The sequence below is a fragment of the Chamaea fasciata genome, unplaced genomic scaffold (genome assembly GCF_029207755.1).
Source record: "Chamaea fasciata isolate MVZ Bird 193981 ecotype frontalis unplaced genomic scaffold, bChaFas1.0.hap1 SCAF_3, whole genome shotgun sequence".
NCBI lineage: Eukaryota > Metazoa > Chordata > Aves > Passeriformes > Sylviidae > Chamaea > Chamaea fasciata.
This window is the reverse complement of record NW_027094088.1, coordinates 22,215,234-22,242,489: the sequence shown is the minus strand read 5'-3', so window position 1 is coordinate 22,242,489 and position 27,256 is coordinate 22,215,234. Positions and strand designations below refer to the sequence as shown.

General features: G+C 39.2%; 1 long non-coding RNA gene across 1 annotated transcript; it reads right to left on the bottom strand.

Annotated features, from left to right (window-relative positions):
* Positions 1-1,836: 1,836 nt before the first annotated feature.
* Positions 1,837-21,367, bottom strand: LOC136287628 (uncharacterized). The gene is made up of 3 exons (XR_010720214.1): positions 21,237-21,367; positions 4,256-4,458; positions 1,837-3,030 (listed from the first exon to the last, which is right to left on the bottom strand). It is a non-coding gene; the product is annotated as an uncharacterized lncRNA (long non-coding RNA).
* Positions 21,368-27,256: the final 5,889 nt, after the last annotated feature.

Genomic DNA, 27,256 nt, shown 5'->3' with positions numbered 1-27,256 from the left:
GGATATCTTGAAATCCCAGAACTGATGTAAGTGATGACAATCCCACACTTTATTATCCATCATCCACTTATTTCTTTGCATAATGTTTTCCTGTCTATACAGGAAAAGATACACAAACCATGCAATTTATATGACAAATTTGTACTTATGAATATAAGTAATATTCATAAAAATGCACATGAACCTATAAGGTGAAAGTTATTTACATGGTATACAGAATGTCAGTTTTCAAACAAACTAGTACTTGTCAGTGAATGCTTTGAAACAAACAAAAAAATCACTAAACTTTTAGATTTGTAGCACTTCACTCAGGGCACTGCCTGTGAGTGCCAGTTCAGATAATTACAATGTACAATGTATCTGTCCGCCTTGGTAGAAAAATCAGTACTATATCAAAAAGTGATTTTTTCCCTCCTCTATATTCAGTCAGAGTGTCAAAGACCTAGGTGTATGATAGGTGGCATCACTGTTAGAAGTACTCCTAATAGTATAGGCATGATTTTGATCTTGGCATGTCCAAAAAAACCCTAACCCAGAAAACAGAATAGGTGGGAAATGAGAATTTATCTTAGTGTGCTACTGAGACAATTTATACTGGCAAGGTAGATCTGGCAGAGCAGGTCTCATGGCAGTGCTTCCTATTTTTGTTTCTGTCAGATATAGCCAGTGATAACAATGTAAACTTGTACCCTTATCCATCTTTTGGGCTTTACATAACACCTTCTAGTTTAGCTTTTTTTTCCTGTTCAGTAGAATGTGTGAGTCCTAATTTACTTGTTTACAAAACTTACACTTAAATCTTGGCTTGGGTAATCTGTTGATGAGAAATCCAAACTAAGAGAAACAGAGATTAATCTTCTGGGAAAAATAGAGCTTGTGCACCTGGATGAACTGCAGAGCCACAGGAAGTACTCTTGAATAAACAATTTCTTTTAATGTTTCCTGTAAGTTATTTGTAGCTGTTGCCATCAGAAATTTTGTACTGTTGATGAATGTTCAGCTTACCATGTTCTGCAGTACTTCTTGACATGACTCTTTATCATTCTGACATGAGATATTATCCTTCTGAGAAGCAAAAAAGTTTAGGAGAAACTGGGTGCAGGCCATCTTGGAGATAAGCCAGCCAAGAGAAATCAAAATATGACCTAATTTTCCCCCTACTTAAAGAAACCTCTCTCAAAAAGGAAAAGAAATCACTCTCCCAGGATCTGTATTTTACCTTCCAGATTTTGCTGAAAGTTTTCCCGTACTGTGCAAAGGCAGCAGATAAAGCCTTGAAAAAGACTTGAATCTAAACCCTTGCATTGTGAAAATTTTAATCCACATCTCAGCGTATCTCCTGGGCTTTAAAGATTATGGCAACTCAGATAGTGGTGTACAAAGAGTCAAACACATGAATTGAATCAAGCCAGGCCCAAGCTAGTAGGAATGTCTGAATGTAGAGCTGAAAGTTCGAGCTTTCATCCTTCTTTTGTAGACAACAAAATCTCTGAATAGAAAAAAAAAAATCCTTAAAGGTAGCACTTGTTTCAGCCAATTTGGGCAGACAGAATTAGATGATGACTGAAAACTTCCTTGTGCCTTGTTCTGTGCTGCTTTGCAGGGATTCTAAAATAATTTGTGTTGGATACACAGAACTTAGTTACCAAGCAATTCACTGCCTGGAGGGTAATATTATAGATTAAACTGATAACTGGTTCAAAATAACCATGGCAGATTGGGAGTATCCTAGGAAGGTTATTTGCCTCGTTGAGGGCTGTGGCTCCAAAGCCTTTATTTTATGCTGCAGATAAATGTCCAGGTAAACTCAAAATTATTCATTACATTTATCCCTTTATTAGTTTTTAGGTTTGAGCAAAACTCCTGAAAATTTTACTAATAAGAATGAATATTGTTCCACAAAAAAGCAAAGTGTTCATTCTGAACTGTGCAGCACACCTAAGTATACTTAAGGCAAAAGTGGCAATCAAAGGGATTACATGTTTAAATTGAGATTACATTCTAAGGTAACATGTCTTGGAAGTGCCTCAGGCATTTCAAGGCTTTTCCCTTATTTATTGTTTAACCATGCTCTGTACTTTAAATTAGATGCAAGACTTTTTAAGAATAGGGCAGTAGGACATTCAAGGCATTTGTGAAGTATTTTCATGTTACACAAAGACAAATGTACATGTGCACCTGAGATACACAACAGACAGATCCAGCAATTTAGACAAAGGCAACAGTCTTACAGTCTTTCAAAACATGTTGTATTCCATGTATTTCTTAAACTGAACAGGTAATAAATAACACTCTGACACAACAAAAATGATAGGCAGAAATGGGCTTGTGGGGATATCTGAAAAACGCTCAGAATTAATGTGTGTAAAAGACCAACCTACCAATTTTAGCGAACTTGAAAGGATTTTGAGAACATGAGCTTAGCAGGGATGTTTGGTATGTGCTGAGCCTCTTTGATTCTACACATTAAATATTATTATTTAATATTTAAATAAAATAAATTCCTTCCCCCTCCTCTGAGTGGTCTCCTCTGAGTTCAGCATGGCTTGCAGCTGGAAGAAAACAGGCTGCTGAAAGGTTCATATGTAAAGCAGCAGCATATCAGTGGAATAGAATGATGTGAAGCAGAGCAAAGGAAGGGGAGTGAAACTCTACTTACTAAAGACACAGCAGGAGATTATAAATAAATCACAGGAGAGTACTCTTTCAGAAGAGGTGAAACTTGCTGATGCTTTCAGAGATAAGGTTGAACTTGAGAACAGAAAAGTGTGACATCCTCCTTGGATACAGTTCTGGGGAAATCAGCATGAATTAAACAGCTCATACTGCTGCCTCCTTGCTTGACAACCTCAATCTCATTTTCCAAAAATATGTTGCCTTTGGCTTTGATACCTTGCAGGTGCCTGGATTCATGGCAAATCACACTGCTGCGGTTCAGTCCATAACTTATCAATTTTTCCCATTTTACCTTTAAATGATGCCCATTGCAGTTTAAGAAAGAAGGCTGGAGTTTAGCCAGTGAAGAGTGACCTGGGACACAAAAATGAAGGTACAGTTCTCAGCTTCACTACAGCTTTTCTATCCTTAATGATAGGCTTCCTAGCTGTTAAATAAGCTGGTGTTTTCCTTAAATTCCTTGTGACTTTTATCTCTGCTGTGACTTCCAGCCTCTTGAGGAAGATAATGTTGGCTGGACATTTGGGCTGGTGGGAGCCCAAGATGGCTATAGTACCAAAAAAGCTGCTTTATGGAACTCTAACTTTACTTCCTTTACTCCAAAGAGTGATCACTTTGTGTGCTTCATCTTTCAGCTGAAGTGAGTATGGTTTACCCCATGTTGATCCAAGTAATATGTATTTATGGGAAGCTTTAATACACAGGAAAATAGTTACAAACCATTATTCTACAATACTGTAGCTCATTTTTTTGTAAGGTCTGTTGGAGGCAGTGGGTGTAAACTCCTCACGGTACTGTGAAAACATGAATATAAGCTAGTCTAAGTATTTGAAATGTATCTGGTTTATGTTACCCTCAAAAAACCCCTCCACTAGGCTGTTCGATTTAAGAACAATAGAAATAAATCAGGGGTTTTCCTGGTACTAGCTGAAAAATCATCTCACTGAATGTATTTTCTTCACAGCTGGAATCTGCTGGCCATTTGTATTTTTCATTGTACACACTGTTGGTAGTCACATAATAATTACTGGAATACCTGCATTAATTATTTAAATAAATACTTCTACAATTTTACTTCAATATATATATATAAACATTCTCTTTTCAATGGAATTGAACTAAAAGTAGACAGCTAGCACCATGTGACTTGAGAGGCCCCCATGAGCTACTAGAAAGCACTTCTTGATTTATAGACAGAGTTTGGAAAGCCAAATGAATTATGTAGAATGTTTATATAAAAACATTACTCTCCATAACTTCCTCTAACTGGACTGTCCTTTCATTTATATCTTTTTCCATCAACTCATTTAGACTGACTCATTGCACCTAAAAATAGTTTAGATTTACTTTATCTTTTTATACTCAGAATAATACCACAAAATGGATCATGCCGACATGCAGTTATCTGAGGAAACCTACTCTGTTATTTCAGTTCATTCCTTTTGGAGCATGGAAATCACTGAACCACACATTAAGTTGGTATAAATTTAAACAACCACGAAAGTTAAGGAAGGTATGTGCAGGGATCTGATCCCCACTTAAAAATGTAACAAAGATTACTGTCTAGGAGAAGTCTCACCTTTAGATATCCCTTCAGAACCAGCATGATTGCAGTGCTGTTAATGGAATCATCCCAGATCTCTGTTGGTGTTACTTCAAATAAATCCAGGCTTCTTGAATTTTAGTTCTTTTGCAATTTTTTCCATGTAGCAGGAGGTACATGTAGCTTTACACCACAGGAGCCAAAGGAGGAACTCTGTGAATAGCAAGTTCTTACCCTGTCTGGGACAAATCACAAAACAGAAACAAACTCAAATGTAGTTAATTATTCTGTGCACTGCAATGTGGTGTTTGGGGTTTTTTTTAGATAAAAAACTCAAACCAAAACAAAAAATGGAATCAAAACAAAAAAAAGGGGTTAGAGGAACTTCAGAGGGAAAAGTGGGACTGTACCAGCACACCAGGGAGTTGGTATGAACTTTAACAGTAAGGCTTGTACACGTTTGTTTACACATTTTCAGACAGCACAAAACTCAAAAAATATTATGGAGCACTTAATCTAAGGGAGAACAGCATGGATATAATTTACCTGCTATTTATCTACTTCAGAAAACAGATTTTTGCCTCAAGCTATAAATCATTAAGGCCTCTAACTTTCAAACAGTGCATCACAAATTGGCTTTCCGGTTTATAAAAATCATCCTAATATGCCTCAGCACTATTTTATTTCAAGAAAGCCTACAGAGAGCCAGCTGTCTGAGCTGGTTGTGTTGCTATGTAAGATTTGTGCATAAGTGTCTCTTTGGGAGTTTTGTTTTGGTTCTGTCATTTAATATTCATGACAATCACCATTAAGCTGCCAGCTGAGCTGCCTTAGCATCCTGCCTCCAGACAAAGTCAAAAGTTTACTCTTAGCCCACACAGCTCCTGGAAGCCTGCACTTCCACATTGCTGGCTATTTTGGCTTGCATTTCTTATACTTAAACTAACAGGAGAAATAAAAAAATAATAAAACGAAACAAACAGAAAAAAACCCCAGAAGAACTGCTAGGAAAAAGATAAAGCAAGAGCAAGGGCATGTTCAGTACTTCTAGTGAGTGATGACGTGGTTAAGCAATTAATCTGATCATTCCAGCCAATACACCAAGGTTTTGGGAAAGCTGACAATTCAAATGTGTCCATTAATAATAAAATGTGATGGGGTAAAAGGGGAGGGGGGAAATCCTTGCTTTAAAGCAACATGGAATAAACTGCACCACCTTAAAATTATTCATAGCCCACTGCATATCTGTCAAAACAATATATAAAATTGGGAGTAGTAAATAATTTCAGTGTCACTAAAAAGCAATATATTCATGCTAAAAGCAAATTCTGTAATTACATTATTATTTTAATGTGCATATTTTTGCATCAAGAATGTCAGAATAATCCAATGATGATTAAAACTCCAGACAATTCAATTACACACAGCAACTTGGAGAAGTCCAAGGTTTGCTAAATTTCAGCTTCCCCAATCAGTCAGAACAAAATATATACAGTAGGACTCCATCCTGCCAGTGTGGGGCAAACTGAAAAGCTCTTGGAAAATCAAGAAAACAAAAGAGTGTCATGAGGAGGAGGGAGGAATCAATGATAAAAAGAGAGTAAGAGGAGAGAAGGACCCTCACAATTAAGGGAGAGAGAGGTAATGGAAATTTTGATGTTGACAGCCACAGCACAGTGAGAGAAGTCCAGAGCCAGCCTCACTGTGTGGCTGGCTCCTGCCTCATTATTTCAGACTAGTGAAGTGGGGAAAGAAGAAACACACGCTTTGGAGTGGACTGTTGGGAATGAAGTATTGTTTTATATTGCACATAGTGATTAAAAGAAATATATATTGGATAATATTTCTCCCTTTAAATTCCTGTGATGTTTTTTGTTCAACTGCAGCTGAACGGACAAGAAGGAGGAAGGGAGAGGCTGACTTGTGGCCTGAAAGAGGAAAAGTGTTTTTCCTTATTTTACTCTACAACAGAGAATCGGGGATGGATTTGTTAAAAAACAGTGGTTAAGGGAATTAAGAGCTCACTCTTCAATCAAGACTACAACATCAACTTTGCGAAGGAAGCATACATTTATTTTCTAGGGGGAGCCAGTCCCCCAGGGATGTTAATAACAACAATGTACTTCCAGAGTCAGCTTTCAAAAAAAAAGGTTTGTATAAAAGCTCCTATGTAAAACTTCAGATAACAGACTTCTGAAACATGCCATAACTTCATGAATATTTCTTCCCCACTAACAAAGAATTTAGGAAACGTGAAGAATGTGAAATGCTAATATCTAACATGATGTCTACACATAAAATGAAATTACCAAAACATGGAAGAGTAAAGAAGAATAGAGCAAGGCCCTCTTCATTTGTATCTAATGGGCATCCCAAGTGTGGATGGAATATTTTGAACTAAATCACAATTCACCTGCCCTTCCTGGGTGGAACCAGCTCAGCCCTGATGGGGAGAGCCCCAGCAGTTTTCACTAGACTCTTCCTGTGTAATAACCAGCACTACTCAGTCTTGTTTCAGCATCCTGCTGCCTTCTGTCAAATCAGCTCTGCTGCCTTTAGGCTGCTCTAAGGCTCTGGCAGCAGAAAGTCCATCAGGACTCAAAGCCTGTCATGAAATCCCAACAGGAAGACCCAATCTTCTAGCATGTCTAGTCATACTGCACGTCCTCTCCTAAGCATGATTCTGTGAGCTGTGTAATAATAATGATAAGGTTTTCCTGCACCTTTAAGGGGAGAAAAGAGCTCTTATTCCAAGCATGACCATTATGAGGCATATGCATATTATCCTGTTTATGCAGAAAACAATGATTTTATGTTTTCAGTAAAAGTTACCAATTAAGTGCCTCAACATCAAAACGGGGGAAAAAAGTGGCAAAAAATAAAGGAGAAGCATCTCCTACTGCATACCAAATAGCAACCCAATACATGAAAAAATATTATTTCTCTGACTTCTATCTGGAAGCCACTTTTTGGAAGATATTCTCCTCAAATCCAGCCATAACTCTGGCTTTATGTGGCATAGCTGTTTCATTTTCAAAAAACCAGTGTGTTCCCATTAGAGTGCTTCTGATCTGCCGATAGCCACAAGCTACACTGAATATTGTTTATTTTCTATAATTCGTGAGATCATGTTTCACCCTCAAGTACATTTCATATAAGTATTGCTCTACCCACTGTTGATTCAAAACAGCTAAAGGAGGCAGCAACAGGACAGCACAGTAATAGGCAACAGGCCCAGAGAGAAAGTTTAGAGAAAATTGCAGTTCAGAGAAGAGCTGTTTCTGTATGAGTTGAAATCACCTACAGGCAATTTTCCTTGTTTCTAGGAGCCTATTAACTTTGATATTTATGAAACTCTTAAGCTGCTCCTTTGGAAACAATCATAGCAAATGCTCCTCCAGGTGGTTATGAAATATTTCTTTTTTCTCTAGAAAGCTTCTTTAGAAGTAATGAAAAAAATTAAGAAATTTATTCTTGTAAATGTTATATATATATATATATATGTACCAGCTAAAAGAGCACTGACAGTTTGCTTCACATTTCAGTCCACATTTTTCAGGAACTCCCTACTAAGAAACTTTATTAAATGCAATAGTAAATTTAATTTAGAAAGAGTGCTGTTTTCACTGTTTTTTTCTTCCCCAAATGTTTTCCTAGATGGATGGTTTCATAACAGAACTTTTTTGTTTGTTTGCTTTGTTTCTATGCAACTTGAAATCATAAACCAATTTGCAACTAGTGTACATCAATAGAAATACAGAGCTCCAACTGAGCTGTGCTGAATTTCACTATTTTAGAATCCAGTCCCTCTTCTTTTCCCTAGACCACAGCAACCTCCTACATTATCAACTTTCATGTTTTCTATGCTGCTCAAAAACCTACATATTTTACATTATTTAGATTAAGCACCAAAAAAGTACCTCTCTGATTATGAACATAATTACATACTCACTTTTCTTCCATAATTCTAGACTTAAATGGACACTTGCTTTTGGTTAAAAAAAAACCTTTGGAACTACACAGCTCTGTACTTCATTGTACATCTGTGTATATTATTATCCCTTTCCCTTCATTTCTCCTATTGAAGAATATTAAGACATCCACACTACTGGGAGTTTTGACAAATGTTGTTGCAAGATACAGATAACTACTTATTAACCTGAAGCAATTGCTAAATCTAGCTAAAAGTTACAGAAACAAACCATATGTTTTGAAGATGCTTATTCTTGATTTTGCAGGGGAAAAAACCAAACATCCCCCCGCCCCCAAAATTCAAAGTAAACATAATTTTCTAATTTCATACTAATTTACATAATTAAATAGCTCCCCAGGACTTTCACTGCCAGTCTAAGATAACAACCATGCAATCTGGCTCTTGCACAGAATAACCAATTCTGATTATTGTTTTTATACATAGTCAGGATTAGGCAAACATCTTTCTCAATAAAAGCCTGGAAAAGCTAAAATCCAGAAGGACTAAGGGTTGTTAAATATTCAGTATAGCAAAATGCAGATTTGTCTACCCCAGACTTTCAGAACATGGCAATGAGCACCTTCCCTGCTATATGCTTAGTTTAGACTGTAAAACGACACTTCTGATATTCCTTAAATTTCACTGTTGGAGAAACTTCTTTTCCTGCCTGTTTTCCTGAATGGCCTCAGAGAAACCCAGCAGAAAACGGAGTGGAAGGGAACTGGTTTGTAGTCCTAGAGAAGAAAATGGGTTTGAAATATAACTGAAGATACAGACAAATAGGTATTTGCCTCCCAAGCACCAGCCACAAGACAAGCAAATTAAAAAAAAACAAACATCTGAGCCATGTGGATGCAAACACAAAAGTGTGTGTATGTGATGTTTTAGCAAAATTGTGTGGCACAGTCAGAAATGTTACAAATGTGGGTAAGAAAATACCCCAAATCAGTGAAACACTTTGTAGAATGATCCTGAATTACCACAAAGAAGAAAAAAAAAGGAGCGAGGGTTTTCTGAGTGCAGCCCTGATGGAAGAGAGAGGCTTTGGCTACTGCCAAAAGAGCTGTTTCCTATTGTCTTTTTCCCTGCTACATTCAGGAAAACAGGACCTCAGTTTAATCCTACTCTGATTACAAAGAGTGTACACAAAGATACATCACTTTGTATAAACATTTCTGACATAAATAAACTAGAGAAGCTCAAATATTGGCCAACCACTAAAGTCAAAAGTTATGTAACTCTTTTCATATATACTGAGAAAAAATACACAGGAAAAAAAATCCAGCAAAATCCTGAAATATTGATCAGACTTTTAGCATTCAGAATTTGTAACCTAAGTTGGTTTTTAACTTAAAGGATTAAAGATATAATAGGAATATAAGGAAATACACTATTTCACAATATACAGATGAAACTTTCTGAAAACAGTGTGGAGAACTAAGGAATGGAAAAAATGATCTAGTCATCACATTACCTTGAAACTTAGAGATCTCTATTACATCCCAACCAAATCCCAAATTCCCTAGCTAGATCACTGAAACACAAATTCCCTGCACTCACCTTCATGGGTCCTTCTGAAAGCCCTGCCTGAGGCACCACTCTGTTCTGCCTTGTATTCCCCACCTCTGAGAGCTCCGTGCTTGTGCAGCAGCACAGAACTCTTTGATTCTACACAAGTCAGACACTCTGAGGTTCTCAACCTCCAAAGAACTTCTGAAGCATTTTGCTGCATTCATGTATTTTTGATGCCTCGAACAAACAAGAGCTGAAAATGTGCCTACAGAAAGATTTCCACTGCCTTTCCAACACAGCAGCTGAGCAAGACAAAGACCTGGTCCTGGACCCTTGATTCACACAGATAACCAAAATTGTCTCCTAATGCCTACTTTTTCAGAGCAGGATTACATTGGGAGTTCTGAATGTATGTCTCTCTCAATTCTGTTTGAGACCAGAGAAAGCAGAGAGTGCAGACTATTCCAGAAAAGGGAAATCTAGTTCTTTTTTATATGAAGTTGGTCCCAGCTTAACTGATCTGGGCCAGAAACCCCTGGCAGGAAAAAAGAACATTTACCTGGTGTATTTCTTCTATCCAGCTTAACAGAGTACTTCCTTACGTATGATAACTATTGAGAAAGGCATTACAAATTTCAACTTATTTTTCAAATAATCTTCAGCTCTTGGCAGCAGGTTTAGCACACTGGCACAGAGCACAGCTGAGAAGAATGGGGAGGGGAAAAAAGTGCTCTTGTAATGGAAGAAAAATGCATTTCTCATCTGTTGATCTTGCTGATACCTCACAATCTGTTGTGTTGAGAGCCGTGTCACATCACCCCAGTCAGCTGGGCAGCAGTGAGCAGCTGGCCTCCCACATTGACCCATTTATCTTTCCCAGATGTAGGCTGGTCACATTGAGAGGCCGGTCCGTGTCCATGAACGCTGAGCAAGAGAGACATCCAGCGGCTGCTCCATTCAAGTGCATTTTTAAACAGAACCGATGACGAACTCAAATACCTTCTTAGCTAGTCTCTGGCCCCGCGTGTATAAGAAAACATTTATGAGCCAACTACCAGACATACAGAAACCGAGAAAAAAAATTTCCAGTGGCTGAAGAACTACTTTAATCTCTGCTGTGAATTTTTCATGCAACCAACGGATTTCCTCACTGCGTTCTGAAAGACCCACCCATGGTTCTCCCTTTTTCTCTGAGGCTGGAAGTTCTGTGTCAACCCAGGATCGCATTCCAGTGCTTTGCCATTCAGACATGTATTTTTCACATCTACTATCTTCTACTCAAATATTTTCTTTAACCTTAACTCTATTTGTACTACTTATTTTTTATCTGCCTAGTAAATAGAACTCCCAGTTAACACTGATAAAAATTCCAGAGAATGAGTTGTAAATCCTAGTATTAAGTGGTTTGATCTTCATGTAAGAGCAAGAAGAAACATTATTAACTTTACTTGTAGAAATTAGTAGTATCTATAATATTTATCATTAAAAATTCAATGTCTTGGCTGCTATATCTAAACTATTTCTTATACATAAAAATATAGCTTATTTGGAAATATATATCACCACAAAAAGGCTTATAAACTCAAAAATCTGAAGACAAGATGAACAAAAAGAAGGGAAACAAAGGGTTAATATGTTTTAGTAAATATTAGCAATATTAATTTAGAAGTAATTTATTTGGAAAAATCAACTTTGTCCCTGCTACATGTTAAGTAATTATTTTTTTAAAAGGCTTGACCCTTACAAACTTGAAAGATCTATATAAAAAGAGTAGGAAATGGGTTAGGTCTTCCATATTTAGAGAAGAATTAAAGGCAGGCATTTGCTGACTTCACTGACAACAATGCAGGTTGAGGAGTTAATTATAAGGGATATGTTTAAAACGGCTCTTTAAGGAGAAAAGTGCATCGGTCAATTGGGTAAAACCAGATAATACAATGGAATGAGTCAAAATTATCAGGATAAGCTACTTATTAAAAAACTGACATGCCCAATAATTATTAGTCTCTTTTTTTCCTCTTTAATTAATCTCTTCCTTCCTGTCTTCCCTTTTACCCTATCCCTTTATCCCAAACCCACACCATGTGCTTATACAGTCGGCCAGGGACCAGCACAGCAATTTCCACGCCAAGTGTGCAATTCACTAAGAAAACCTTCTGGCTGTTTGCAGACCCTCTGGCTTTCGTAGCTCCTTTTGCCCACGAGCATTTACAAATCTCAGGCAGGTCCTTACTCCTAAGGGCAGGATATCACAGCCACACAGGTGGGGAGCCACACATGTATTGAAGTCTCAGCAACTCTTTAGTGACTCAAACCCCTGGATGCCAGGGAGCTGTCACAGCCCTGCCAACAGCTGTTTGCCATGGGGCACAGGCACAGAAGCATGTGGTTGGTCTGAGCAGACACAGCCACTGCATTCCTGCCATTTCCTCCACAGCAAATCCATCACGGATGCTTTTAACAGCAACACTTTGCAACACTCTGAGCTCCAGCCCATTTAGCATAAATCTACCACCCCTTGAATTAGCTTTGATCAGTCCTAAATTTGCTGCCCAAATTGAGTTGTTACATTCAAGTGATCTAAAGTTGTCCATCTGCTGAGTCCTGAACAATGGCCTCTGAGAGACAAAACCAGAGACACCTCTTCATCCATCTGTACGCATGAAAATCTTTCCTAATTAAGTCCTTCCCTAACTGCCACACTCTGGAGATACAAAGTAAAATGGATTACTGCTCCATTGTAGAAAAAAGTGACACTGGCTGGAGACAATACTAATTTCTTATGAACTTCTTCATTTCTATACTTACTCCTTTGCAGAAGTGCAGAAAAATGCATGTGAATTTGTTTCTATTAGAAGAGTTATTAATTATCAGGAGGGTACTTGGTAGAATTTTCACCTGTACATCACTACAGCTGGATGGATACTAGACAGTAATGAAATTGTTATTACTTTCTAGTTATTCCAATTTTTTTTTTAATTTAAAGGTTAAATCAACAACTGATTAATTAATCAATTATTTAATCATTTAGGTCTAAACATATTTTAAAACATATTATAAAATGCCTACATGAAAAGTAAATATTTTTTCTTAGTTTTCTTCTGCTTTGCAGGAAGAATTTACTGAAAAACAACTTAAAATGGTGATCTATATTTGGCATGAGGTAACCCTGATTTTGTACAAGCATTTAAAAAATACAACCCCTGAGATGAGAATCTCCGAAAGAACTTGGATCCTACTCTATTGGGAAATGTATTACTGGTTTTTACACCATATATTCTTTGCACTGAGAACCTTGTTTCAATCAGCCCCCAAACACTGTCATAGAGTAGTTGTTATTGTCACTTCATTCTCCATACAGAAAATGGAGAAATGGTAGGAAAAAAGATACATCCAAACTTTCATCAACACTTTACAGTTGAAATGGAGCAATAACTCAGATCCCTTGACCTAATGTTTTGTACTTCTCCAACAAATTTTCCTCCCTTTGAGTTCAAGGAACAGCAAAGTGATTGCTGAGACAGCCAAGCAGACCTTAAAACTAAACCTGAAACTGAATTGTGTCAGTGAAGTCCCAGTATCACAGTTCAAATCAGCTTTGTTTCAAAGCTCCTCTGTTAAGAATTTATCATAGAATCATGAAATTGTTTGGGATGGAACCTCACAGATAATCTAGCGCCAAACCCCCTGTTACAGGCAGGGATGCCACCCACTATGCCAAGGCTGCTCAGAGCCCCATCCACTCTGGCCTTGAACACTTCAGGGATGGAGCAGCCACATCTTCTCAGGGCAGCCTGTCCCAGTGCCTCACTAAAGAATTTCATCCTAATGCCTAATTTAATCCTTCCTCTTTCAGTATAAAATTGTTCATCCTTGCCCTATCACTATCTTCCCGAGTAAAAAATTGCTCTCCCTGTTTTCACAGGCTCCCTCTAAGCACCGGAGGGCACAGCGAGGTTTCCCCGGAGCCTTCTCCAGGCTGAACAACCACATCTCTCCCAGCCTGCCCGCACTGGAAAGGCGCTCCAGCCCTCTGAGCATCTTCGCGGTTCTCCTCTAGACTTTCTTCCTAAATGTTTTTCGTGACTTTTAGGCCACCTCTGCGGAGCCAGGACAGCACCGCTGCCCTTCAGGCACGGCGTCAGGGCTGAGCAGCCCCGGGCAGTGCCGGCCTTGGAGAGAAGGCTGCAAGCGGAACAGTGACCACGAGAAGGCGGCAGAACACAACCTCCGGGAAACCCTTCCCTGCCGCCCCAGAGACTCCTGCTGGCAACCCAGTTCAGGAATCTGCTGGCAACCTCAGGAGAAAGGGCCTCCTGAAGTCGTGAGGAGCAGAAAAACGCGGCACATCGCTGATCTACTGGGACGTGGACGGGAGCATCCACATAAACCACAGCAAAGATAACCTTGGGTGTGAGGGCGAGTGCCAGGCAGAGCTGGTGGGGTGGCTTTGCTGCTTTGTCACCCTGGGCTTTACAGAGATGGCTGCGAGGCTCTTAACACTGCTACGTGGCACAGACTTGTAAAATGCTCTCTCCTGGTCCTCTTCTCAGGCAAAATCATGTCAACTCGGATGGGAAAATTGCCTACCTGAGAACTGAATAAAATCTGGAGAAAGGCTTCTGACAGTTGAGCAGTTAACAAATCATACACAGAACTGAAGGGATCAATGAGTTTTTATAATGAAATTACTACAGCAAACAGCAGGGGATAATTATTGTTCTTTATCCTTTAATATCATTAGCTTCTCATTGTGTCATATGACACAACCCTGATCCCACCCAGGTTTCTGAATCACGTCACTGAACGTGCAGGTTGCTCTTGATTTCCGACTCGGACATGAACCTGTTTCCTTAGATCCAGGTGAAGGAGCTTCACAGCATCACAGGGGGTTGAGCAGGTATCCATCTACATAAGGACAGCACTGTGTGCTCAGTTCAGGAAGAACTTGGGACTGGAAAAACAGAAGTGATATGGACGAGTGTGGTCTCAGGTATGCAAAGCAAGATGCCTGCAGACACACAGCAGCATTTGGTTGTCTCTCATTAACTTTATTTAATGGCACAATTAATCTATAGAGAAGAAAAACGCATACCACAGAAACGTGATATATAAACACAAAAATAAGCAAATCAAGCTGCCAAAAGAAATGGTTAAAATGCACATTACTTGAGCAGTGGCCTGAAGCCAGGATAGCTATTGAACTATTCCATATCCTGATGGAGAACAGCCTATGATTGTATTCCACTGCTATCATCACCTGTATCTATTTTTCTGTGGAAGAAATTAGGAGGTGCACACTTAGTTGCGAGAACTCTAAGTAGAAAGCACTGGATAAAGAGCAAAATCTTATTGTACTACACCTGGAAAAAGGAAGACAAGGAACCTTTGTACCAGAGGGAACTAAAGTTCAGGGAAAGTCGTGGGATATCCAGGCAAGGAGTACACAGGCTGTGCAGTGAAGAAGACAGTCCAGGAGGGCTGATTGACAGCACAAAGAAAGGCAGATTTGAGGCCAGTGCCTGGAAGGGACACACATCTGTGCAGCACCACAGGCCACATCTCCTGTGGCAGCAGTGCCCAGGGCACAGTGGAGTAAAGGACGAGATGACTGCACCCAAGATCAACAGCATCATACAGAAAAATTCAGGTTGGTTTGGGTTTTTTTCTCTCTACCAGTGAATAAACTCACATCCATTCCATTCTAGCACAGCCTGCTCTTTCAGAATTTAGAAGCGAGGTGATTCCTGTTCAGTCTGCTACAGAAAAAAGGGATCTGAATGGGCACCCACAGGCACTCCGAGCTAGGTCTGTTCTGAGCCAAATAACCACATGTAACCCAGAAATTTCCAGGAGAGTTGGTTACATCCTCTTTCCTGCTGCTCTGCACCAAAACAAGGTATATTTTCACAAACATCTCGGCAAGAGTGCGGCGTTAACAACTTGGTCCCTCCAGTTTACTCTCACCTTACACCACAACCTTACCTGTGCCAGGACAACTGCTGGTACAGGCACATGTTGAACTGTATCAAGGAAAATTAACCCCTCCTACCCCTTCTCCTCCCCACAAAAAAGGTTTTTAGAAAGAATTAATTAGCTTTCCAATCTAACTCACTGTGCAGCCTCATCAGCTGATACACTGGCACAAGTGAATATGTAAGTGATGGTGGCAGCAGGCAGGAATGAGTGACATGCAGATCACACTACTGTGAGAAAGAAGGGCTTGTGAAACCACGTTCTCGTGGAGACTGAGACTGATCATTAATCACTGAGGAAGCACATTTAACTTTGGCACCAAACTACTCAGCTCTTAACATTTTAACCTGAGCATCTTGCCAAAACTCAGGTGGTTTTTCCAGTTAAAAGATACTGATATAGAATTTAACTCCAAAATAGTGCTGCTTTAATTAAGTTCACAAATAATTATTAGTTTTAACTATTAGTTTTAATAACTGGTATTAATTTTTAATTTCAAAGCATTCCACTTCCACCTTGCTCACTGGACTTTTCACCCCATCACTCACAGCAAAGGTTACTGGATCAGCCTTTGCCACAGTGGAGGAATGGGAGGGAGCAGCCAAGGAAAGAAACTCTTCTGCAGTAGCTCTGCTGCTGCTGAAAGCACAGGAACTTTCCTCAGTGCCAGACTCTTCTCAGGAGGCGTCTGACACCGTTTCCAGGCTGTGCTCCACACCAGTTTCAGCCTCTCAGCTGTGCCAGCTCCAGGTACTCAGCCTCCTTGAGTACTTGCACTCCAGCTGAAGGGTGAGAAACCTCCCACACAGAGAAGGCAGAAACAACAACCAACTTCATTCTTTGTTCCCCCCCCCCCCGCCCCCCAATTTATTTATCAGGTCTCCTTTCAAGATAAAACTAACAAGCCCTTTTACAGGGTGAGATCTTTCCCAGCTGTGCAAGAATCAAACAAATGAGACAGCTGAACGTGCCCCTCAGCGGGTAAAGCAAGATCCTGCTCTGAGAGCTCTTGCTCAGCTTTTCTTTACTCTTACCCAAGATGAGCTTCCTACTCACTCAGTGGTTTTCCTGCTTATGTCCCCAAACCCAGCTCCTTCTGCATACGTGTTTCCCTCCCCCAAGATGACTTAATATTGCCCATTCGTACAATTAATTTAAGTATTCAAGTAACCTGTGCTAAGTTTTCCCAGAACTGATGACATGCTTAAGTATCTTTTAAAATGCAGTACCATTTCTTTAAGATAAAACTCCAAGAAATAAAGAGCATCAATAAAACCTCCTGATTTCAGGAAAGCATCTCACTTGTTAATAATGGGGTATTTAAGCACACACAAACACATCTCTTTAGCCCAGCTGCTTCTTCCTCTTGCATACAGTCACACAGGAAACAGCATAACATGCTCATTGGAAGAGAGATTTTTATACAAATAATTGTAAAAAAACAAAAACAAAAAACACAAAGGAACAACAAAACAAAACAAACAAACAAACCCAAACCCACAGACAAACAAAACCAAAAAAACTTAGGGAGAATCAGGAGTTCTAGTTTTCCCCCTTGCATGTTGTACATTTTGATCTCAAAAAGATATAAGCTCTATGCCTAACAAGAGCAAGAGGAGATAAAACATTCATGATCCTATATTGCATAATGCCTACACATTTGAAGGTAAATAGTCACAGATATTTTACAAAGACATGCTCTCTCTTCGCAGTTTTGTCAGTTCATTTTCCAAATCAAGTTTTAAAGCCTTCATTTAGCTGCAGAAAACACAGCTTCTAGAATGAAGCAATACTCAATACATGTGTTGTAAGGTAATTCCAAAGATGTGCACTGAAAAACTTACAAAATTTGCTCAGTGCCACAGAAATTAATCCCATATCACCTGAAGAGAAAAGGGTGGAAAATACATTTATTTAGACTTATTTCTGCTTAAAAAAAGATAAAAATCAATCTTCAGGATGGCATTAGACAAGTGCAGTTATACTGAACCCTCATGTCCCACAGTGCTTCTGCTTGCTCTGCTCAGTGTTTATTTTCATTTCTGAGTGCATCAGACTGGCATTCCACTTGTAGGTGTAGTAAGAGAAAACCAAACTCAAACTCCCTTTGTACAATGTACAACTTGCAAGCCTGGATGCCTACATAAAGCCAACTAAAGGTCAGAGCAGAGGAGCTGTAATTAAACTTGTCATTTAGAAGAAACTCAGGCCTCACTCCAGAAATGTATCAATGAAATTGCTTAGCTTTCAGTTGCTTCAGTCCTATACAGAAGGTCAGCAGTACTTTCCTAGATAAGATCCTAAATGTGGATTGGGATTCCAAGTAATTTATAGCAGATTCACCTGCATTTCTAGCAGGACTGTTTATCTCTTTACTTCATGCAGCAGTATCCAGCCATGGATTGCTTAATGACCATGCAGCCCCCTGCCCATATCACAGCTGCACCTGCAGCTGTATTAGGCAGTTTGAAAGGTTTGTACTACACAATTTGTGAGAATTACACTTGTTGACTCAAGTGAAAGCTAGTACCTCTAGCAGATGGGCCTTCACATTTCCATCAGTACTGATAAGATGGACTCTCGTCTGCTCTGGCTGAAATTACAGGGAATTCTCCAGTTTAAAAGTTGTGCCAGTCCTGGCAAGAAGGTGTAGTAACAAAGGCCAAATGCCTGAGCTGGCCTGCTGTGTTTTTTCAGCCCTAAAGGTTGTTTTTCCACATGGGAATGAGGCTGCTGTCCCATCAGGATGAGGGACGAGTGCGGTGTCATGGCACGCACGGGATCAGCACGTGGTGGAACCGTGTGCGCGTGGTGCCTGCTCAGGGGACAACATGTCACTTCCCAGAACTGCCAGCACAGCACCTTCCCACAGGCATGAAATTGTCTGTGTTGGAGGGGGAAAAGAGAAAGAAAGACAAGATTCCCTGATTATCGTATTATGTTCCTCATCCTGTCAAGTGACCCACCAGGCTGTGGCCAAGCACGTGAGGCTGCCTCGATCCCACTGTGTTATATAATTTGGTGGTAAGAGAAGTAAGGCACATTTGCCAAATGACTGAGCAGATGTGGCATTTAAAAATGTGTCAATTTTGCCCCTGGACAATCTTAGAGAAAAAGCAAACAAAACTAACCCAGACTCTTCCATCATCCTGATTACAATCTCTGGTGATTATTTTTCCCCAAATTTTTGTCTGCAACGTGATTTTCCCCTCTCTGTCTTCGTCTGACCTCAGCTGTGGGAATTTTCCCTTCTCCAGTGCCAGTGATGGGAAAGCAAGAGCAAAACTGCTGTTCTGGGTCACATGATCTGTCACAGAGACCCTGACCCCAAGCCCAGCTGGGTTTTTAAAGTGAGAATCTGGGGAGGCAACACATGTTTAAGCTACAGCCCTTGCATTTGATCACAAAAGTCTGACGCGAGCACATTCTCCATCTCATGACCAAAGCACTGGGCATGATTGTGCATCCTACTTCTGCCTAGTACATACCTGTCCATCTAACTTTTATCTCAAATATTTGTGGGGGGATGCAGCCTAAATTTGCACTGAGTGCGTGATTTAAACGAACAATGCAATTTCCTCTTCAAGTCCATCAAGTTATATTGCAACATCATTTCTGTTTAAGTGATTTGCAGCCGTCTTCATCTCTAGTAATTTAGGTTTCCACAGAACAGATGGCAAACTAATAGAGAAATGCACAGTCACAAATACATGGAGCATTCACTGCCTGTACACAGTGAATCAGTATGTGATTCACCCACTTTCATGAAACAGTTGTGACCTTTCATCTGACTACTTCCTCAAACAAAATACAGAGGAATATTAATAACATTTGGAAACCAGGAACCAACAAACAGGGGGAATAATAATAGCTCATCTCATGATTTTTTTTGCTATTGTGCTAATCCTTGCACCATGCTCTGCATTTCTCAAACGTTTCTGTCATCTCTTGCTACCCTCTGACTACTTAACCAGATCCACTAAAGCACAGGTTGCTCTTTGTTATGAAAGAAGTGAAGGCAGAGAATACCTAAAGGCCTTGCAAAGGGGTAACTTTTTTGAAAACTTCATAAAAATTATTTATAAATATATTATTTATAAAAATAATTTATTTTATATTGTTTATAAAAATAAACAATATCATATGACAAATATACCAATCTGCAGATAATCTTGTACTGTATTTTAAAAGTAACAACACATATTTGTACAACTTTCCTTTCTGCTTCTTACAGTTTAAAGCCGATAACAAGCAACCCTGAGCACCAACATCAAACTTATTCAACACAACTTACACTGAGAATTAGAGAAGGCAAAGTTAACATGCTACAGTATTGCACCACAGATGTTTTGCCGCCACAGGTGAAAAATCTCAGGCATAAAATTAAACATGAGCCAAATCCTTCCAGGAAGCTACTGGGAATATCTCCCTCTATTAGGCATTTTGAAATAATTCATTAAATATCAGAGAAAAAGCCCTACCTGGTTTCAAAAACATGAGGTGATACACACAAAGAGTAAAATGTATTTGAAATGTTATGCAAAGCTTTGGCAGAAAGATTAAAGTGGCACCATTCTCCAACCCCCAAATCGGCAGAGTTGAGACAGAGGAGAAATATCAGAGCCCCACTGGATTCTACCTGGACATCACACATATGAAAGAAATATGTGCTAAATCTCAGAAGCAAAGGCTAAATGTATTTTCAAGGGACACCATCCTGCAAATATTCTGTAAACAGTGGAAAAGATTGTGTTTTTCCTCACAGTATGTAAGACTTTGTAACTTGGTGCTTCACTGCCTTTTTTTTTTTTTTAATTTCTATATCAGATCAGTTATTTCTTAGTAGCTTGCTTTGGTCAGAGATCACAGTGTTCTAGGGACCACATAATTGGTACCCCAAGCTCCAGAAGAGGTGGTTCCTTGGAATGCCATGGAGCTTGCTGGTTGCTACCAGGTTGTGCTACGAGTTTCTCTCCGGGAGAGACAGAGGAGCCCACGGAGCATTAGGAAACCTCCAGGAGTGGCAGAAATGTGGAAAAGGCTGACTACTTACCAGATGAACTCACCACAGGGATGGTTTGGATCATTTGGTTAATGATCCAAATTTCCAAGGAAGTAGCTAGAAGCCTGTCTTACAGGCCTCTGAGGGGTCACTTCACAGTGCAGCATCTCCCTGTTCCCATGGGAATGTGGTGGCAGTGCCAACACTTCCACATTAGACAACACAGTGGGTCAAAACAAGTCAACCAAGGAACCAGCAGTGGATATTGGATTTATATTACAAAAAGTCTTATAAACCCCTTTAGGAGCTGTGTCTCTTTATCCTTGGCACTGTACCAATAAGTAACAAAGAGCTCCCATTCCAAACAGCACACTACATCCACTGCTGACAAGATGCCACAGGAGGATGAAACACAGGAACAAGATGGGGATGGATAAGCACAAAAATAGCTTGAAGAAAAGCAGAAGTCCAGAAGTTCCCCTTTTCCTAACGGTTGATTTGTATCCTCTGGCAGTGTGGCACAAATGCAGATGACTGAAAGCAAGTGTACTCACCCTTAATGAGAAATTTGCCTTTGCCTCACTTGGGGCTCTGTTTCCCCATTGCTTTATCAATAGCACAGTTCAAGCAGCTCAGGTGTTCAAACCCTGATGCAAATTCTCAAAGACAAGGAATGTCTGGCAGTTATTGGAATGCTGCAACAGGCAGGTAGAAGATACAATGTGGTGAAATACTCAGGCCTGCAGTAAAGTTTAACCACACTATCAAACACAGCTGTACCAGTCACATGCTGGGGATTTCCCAGCTGCAGACTCCCAAAGCACACAAGTTTCAAACAATTCAGTCACTATGTAATCAGCAACCATGTGACAATTTCATTTTCTCTTTCAAAACATCCAAACAAGTCTGGATTCAGAAAGACCCTGAGGCTCAGCCACTGTGACTCTTAGTACTATTTCTGCATTTATCATGTCAAACGTAACACTGCTACTACAGTAGGACTGTACTGGTTTACCACAGGAAGTCCTTCTGTGATCTTCATTCAGGAAGGAAGGAAGTGTCCTTATATACTGACGAGACCCTAAAGATTTCCTTAGCAACATGATCTGGACAAATCACATCAAGACCACAGGTTAAATGTGTGACACTCAGGCATCTTCAAGTTTTTGTCTCTATCACTGGAGAAACATGAGATTAAGTATGTATAAGAAGATGATCACTTTAACAGAGTATAAAATAGATAAGAATTAGAAAAAATAAAAGCCTGCATTTAAAAGCCTTTATACATCCTAATTCTGCTTGGTTATTGTTCCTCTCCTCCCTCAGTTAGAAACCAGACTGAAAGCCCCCGAAAGAAGAGGTATAGTTCAATTTTGCCAACTGTCTTCTCCTCTGCTCATTATCTATGAGTATTCTGGATAGGAAAACATACTGAAAGAAGTCATTATTTACTTCTAGTTTCCTCTTAGTCTGTACTAATTGGCAGGTTTAATCAGGAATATTCCTAAAATAATTATTACTAAAATGATGTTTAAGAGGTTTAATTGCAATGTACGTGTATTAAGGAAACAGTTTTTCTCAGGAGCACAGGAGAACCTACAGTGATGATTATATTTCAGGAAGGAAAAAGGAAGTCAGAGGGGAGAACTGTGCTAAGGGCCCTGCCCTGGAAAAGCATTTGATTTAATTCTAAAGTAAGGAGGCATGCCCAAGCCACATTTTTGCTTTATCACCTCTGAACAGCTATTGTTTCAGAATGCTGACTGAATTTGAATTCTCACTGTAAAACATACAGTGTGCTCTACTCCTGGGAGCAGCCTTTTACATCACTTACAAACCAGCTGGATACTATAGCTCCCTCAATACCATTTATATCATCCCTTTTAATTTACAACACGCTATTCTAAAAGAAGAAAAATATACACTGGTTTGGAACAAAATGTTGACACATCTTCCAGATATGCGGGACTCTGAGCCACGGAGGCAAAATGCACTAAACTAAAATGAGGGTCTGCTGTACAAGATTATAAGGAAAAAAAAGAATTAGTTTTGGCTTCTGCTGGTGGAATCACAGATTCTGCATTCATGGTATACTACTGTGGGAGATGTGCTGGTGAAAATTTTGCATAGAGGACACAATGTTGTGATGAAATATATCTGAAATCTCACTTTTGCAGCATCACTTCTGGAACAGATGACATTATCCTCAGAGTAAATGTGATCATATGGATAACAGACAAACAAGTGCATGACTTGGGAAGAGCCTCTTCAACAGGGCTTTTATGAAAATACATTCCCTGTGGTAACCTTACATCTTAGAAAAACTCAAAAAGTGGACAGTGCCAAGTGTTTACCTCTGTTTGATTGGAGATAAGTTGGAGTAAGCAGGAGGATGTTACAGTAGCAACACCCGAGGAAGCTGGCAAGAAAGCAAACCCACTACCTGCTCAGTCTCTGACAAACTTGAACTAGCATGGCAGAGTGTTAAAATAGGACCTTTTCAGTCTTCAACGTACTGAGATTGGAAGAGGTAATGAACCAGAGGTCATGAAATCACCACCAATGCAAGAGAATGATGTCATTATTATTAGTGAACACTGTGTAACGATGTAAAATGTGATTTAAATGCTAAAATGTGATTTAAGGGCTAAAAACCGCAACAAACCACACTAACAATGTATAATGAGTAGATGAGATGAGGGAGACACTTGCATAAAGACATGAGTGTGCTGCAGTTGTCAGTAACCTACAAGTTCAGAATCCTATCACAGTAATTAAACTATGGTTGAAATTGAATTGCAAGTCAAAAGTGACAAGTTTTTTTTAGAAGAAATCTTAGGATGGTCATGAATTTGTAATTCCACAGTCAAGGGAAGGATAATTTTGCCTAAAAATGCTGTTTTCTTTCACAATTCAATAGCAAGCAGAAGTTCATAACAAAAAGCGCTATATAACAATGAAGATAAACAGTAATAATCCCTATGAGTTAGAAGTTACAAAAGGAAAAATATCAGTAAGTTAGACACTTCAGCAGGGAGTCCACAGCTGACATCACCAATGCAACACAAAGAACTAAAAAACCCTCAAACTTATCAAGACTACAATACCTTAGCACCTATAGAAACCCTCAGCCAAATGGAAATTACTTTTAACAGTGGTGCAGAAGAGACAGACATATTTAGAAATATTTCTATTCCGTATTTGGACAGCTGTTCTTATGTCACATGATGAAGTTTAATTATTTTCCAGTCCCCTGGTAACCAAGCAGGACGTTATACAACATACATTAGAAATCAACATTTTAAAGTCAGCCAATTCATCTACCTCACACCTATGAACTAAGACAGACAGGGCTTGAGAGCTAATCATGTTTATTTTACTAAATTAAGGCATTCCAGGGAAATCCCATTTGACCGAAAAAGTGCTAATGTTGTGCCAATAATAACAGAGGCCAGCAGGATGACTCAGAGCTAATGGACAGTGAGTCTGACCTTCCTTCCAGGTAATAAAGCTGTTGTAAATTTATTGAAGAATAGAAGTGATGGAATATAATTAATATCATTCCAGTGAACCCAGTTTTGTGGCAAACAGATCTTGTAAAACAAATCTTTGCATTGTTTGATGAGACAAGTATTTGGATGAAGAAAGTAATTGCATATTTGCAATACATCTGTGGAGAGCACTTGACTTAATAGAGTATGACATTCTCATTATGAACACTGGAACAAGAGTATCAGTAAAATGTATTAAATTAACTGAAAACTGAAAGATGTAACAAAGAAATAATGAATGGAGACTTGCAACATAAACTTTAGGGCTTTCGTGAGAAGAAAATAAATATATGCATCCATGATAACAAGATTTGTGAGATCAATAAAACTGTGAGGATGAAGGATGAAGATATTAATGCAAAACAATTTGAATCACTTAATAAACTAAGCCAGTTCTAATTAAACATGTCTTAATACAGCAAACTGCAGTGAGAGTAGGAACAAAAGCTCCACCACAAGCCAAGTCTTCTCCCTGGAAAACACATGGTCTGAAAAGTACCATGTACAGGTGACAAACAGCTGACATTGTAGCTAAAAAATACAAACAAAACCCCAGTCTTAATACATTTCTTGTATGTACAGACAAAAAGCAATACCAGCTTTTTCACTAGTGAAACATGCTGTGAACCACCACGCCAAGTTTCACAGTTTAAGAATAAAGCTTTTAAAATAGAATTTAAACATAAAAAAGCAGACAAAATTTTTTGAAGAGGAAAATGTCTTGCAGTGACATGTTTGAAGAAAAGACTCACTTGTTAACATTATTAACTAGCTTGACTTAATAGAACAGAAAATGCTGGTTCCTAATAGTTACTCAGTGTAAACACAAAGTTCATGTAGAAACATGGCCTATTAAACAACAAGTTATTTATAGCTGAAATTACCATGGGAAATCTCAATGACATCTTCATTTCAAGGCTGGATACGTTTTTGGGTGTTGTAGGTCAGCGTGTATTTGCCTGCTTACTACTGCAGTTGAACATAAAATACTGTATACAGAGGTAACTGGGTAATAATGACCTATGACACAGCGAGCAAACCAACTGATCTAGTAGGTTCTCCCAGCTTTTTTTTCCCCCATGTGGATACTGTAAATATATTTTTCTCTCTTTGTCTGAAGAATTGAGCTGACACCAACACACCACTTCTCTGATTTTGGAATATTCTACATTGAGATCTGCCACAATTCACTCAAGATTGTCAGATCCTCAGGCTTCTTTCAGAACAGATGTTCCCTGGAAAGGTAAGGGTTTTGTTAACAGGGTGCAGTTAGAGGGAAGTGGAAACCCTAAGCCTGATCCCATTGACATTAATATGTGATTTGCCACCGATTTACAGCAGCAAGATCTGGAGCAGAGTGCTCATAACCCTATGGAAATGGTTCTAATTTTGGGCTTCTTCATTCCACACACAATTTCTTCAGGAGCAACTGCTGTGCATGGTATAATAATAACAGTCAGATCTTCTGCTTTTCCAGAAATAACCATGTCATAAGCTGCTGCTTCCTTGTTTTATGTATTTACAGATATCAACAGGCCTATATAAAGCTTCTCCACGATTTGTTCACATACAGTAGTCTTCCTTTTGATATATTTTTAGATCAGTTGCACTTAAACAACACTTCCTCAACCTACTGAACTTTGCTCTGGGACGATGATCAAGGAAATGCAAACACTGTGCTGTTTAAAGGATGACAGCCAACATTTTCCACAGCACTTGTTGAAAGGGTAGGGTACTATGAAGGACAAAGAGTGTAGCGTGACTCCAGCGTGGTGCAGCACCCACTTCATGCTCACAAACTCTGCACTTGCCCCTTGGGCAGCCTCCAGAAAAAGGTAGGTGTGAATTTATCCATCTGCAAGAAGCAGCAGCTTACATGATCTCCCACGTAAGATGTACACATACAAGACAATACACGGTCTTTCAGTTTTCTAACAAACAATGCCACTTCGAAGAAAACAAGAGCTTCAAGCCTCTTGGCAAATAATTTTATCAAATGGAGAATTGTTATAAATAAGATGACTCATCAAGGAAAAGCTGCATCTCTGCGCTCCTTTCCTTCTTTGCTACAATGTTTGATAAAGCTGGAAAACACCTGGAGAGGCAATTTTCCTATGGCTGGGTTGTTGTGTGCTTCCAAGCATATCACCTTAGAATCTCAGGAATGGCAAAACTACCCTTTTCTGAATTTTCCAGTGTAGAGGATATAAATAGGCCCAAATTCTGGTTACTCCAGCACAGGAAACCTTTCTATCAGATTCTGCCATTTCCCCCAGAGTAAGAAGTGTGGCTAAGTACAGCCATACCTGTAAGATTTTTCATAGTTTGTAAAGCTTGACTACTAAAGCAGCAGATTGGACATTAATAATAATAAAAAAAAATATGCAGATATCAGGGCTTTTTTATTGGTTAAAGTATAAACTAAATCAGTCCCAGTTACATTACTGAGAACTGTTGCATGACGATTTCCCCTCACAGGGTGTAAAGTACACCAAGAAAAATTCACAGTGGTTTTGCAATTTTCAGCTCTCTTGTGTGCTGTGAAAATTCTCCTGTTCTGATTCTGTTCTGATCCCATGCAGCCAATGCATGTCTTACTCTGCAGAGCACTGGTGTAGGGAGAGGACCTGTTAGCATGTCCTAATCAATAATTCTTTATGAGCAAATGTTGTTTTAAAATACAGATTAGTCACACAACAAACAATCAGAATATTGATGAGAAAAGCACCTGGGACAACTGCAGTTTGCAGTGATTATACCTGAGATGAGAATCCACTGTGCAATAGAATTTACATGGGCAACTGTTGCTACATACCAGTAAGAAAAAAAAATGCTGCAATTTAACCAGACATCAGTAAATAAAATCTTTACAGTGTTGAAAAAAATTACCATGCTAATTTGTATCCTTTCTAAGTGGAAATTGTTGAGATATTGCTATGGATAGAGTGAGAGCTTTAGACAATCCCTGCCTTGGGTTCAGATTTTTGGCAGCAGCTTTACAGAACGAGAATGCCCACATAGAC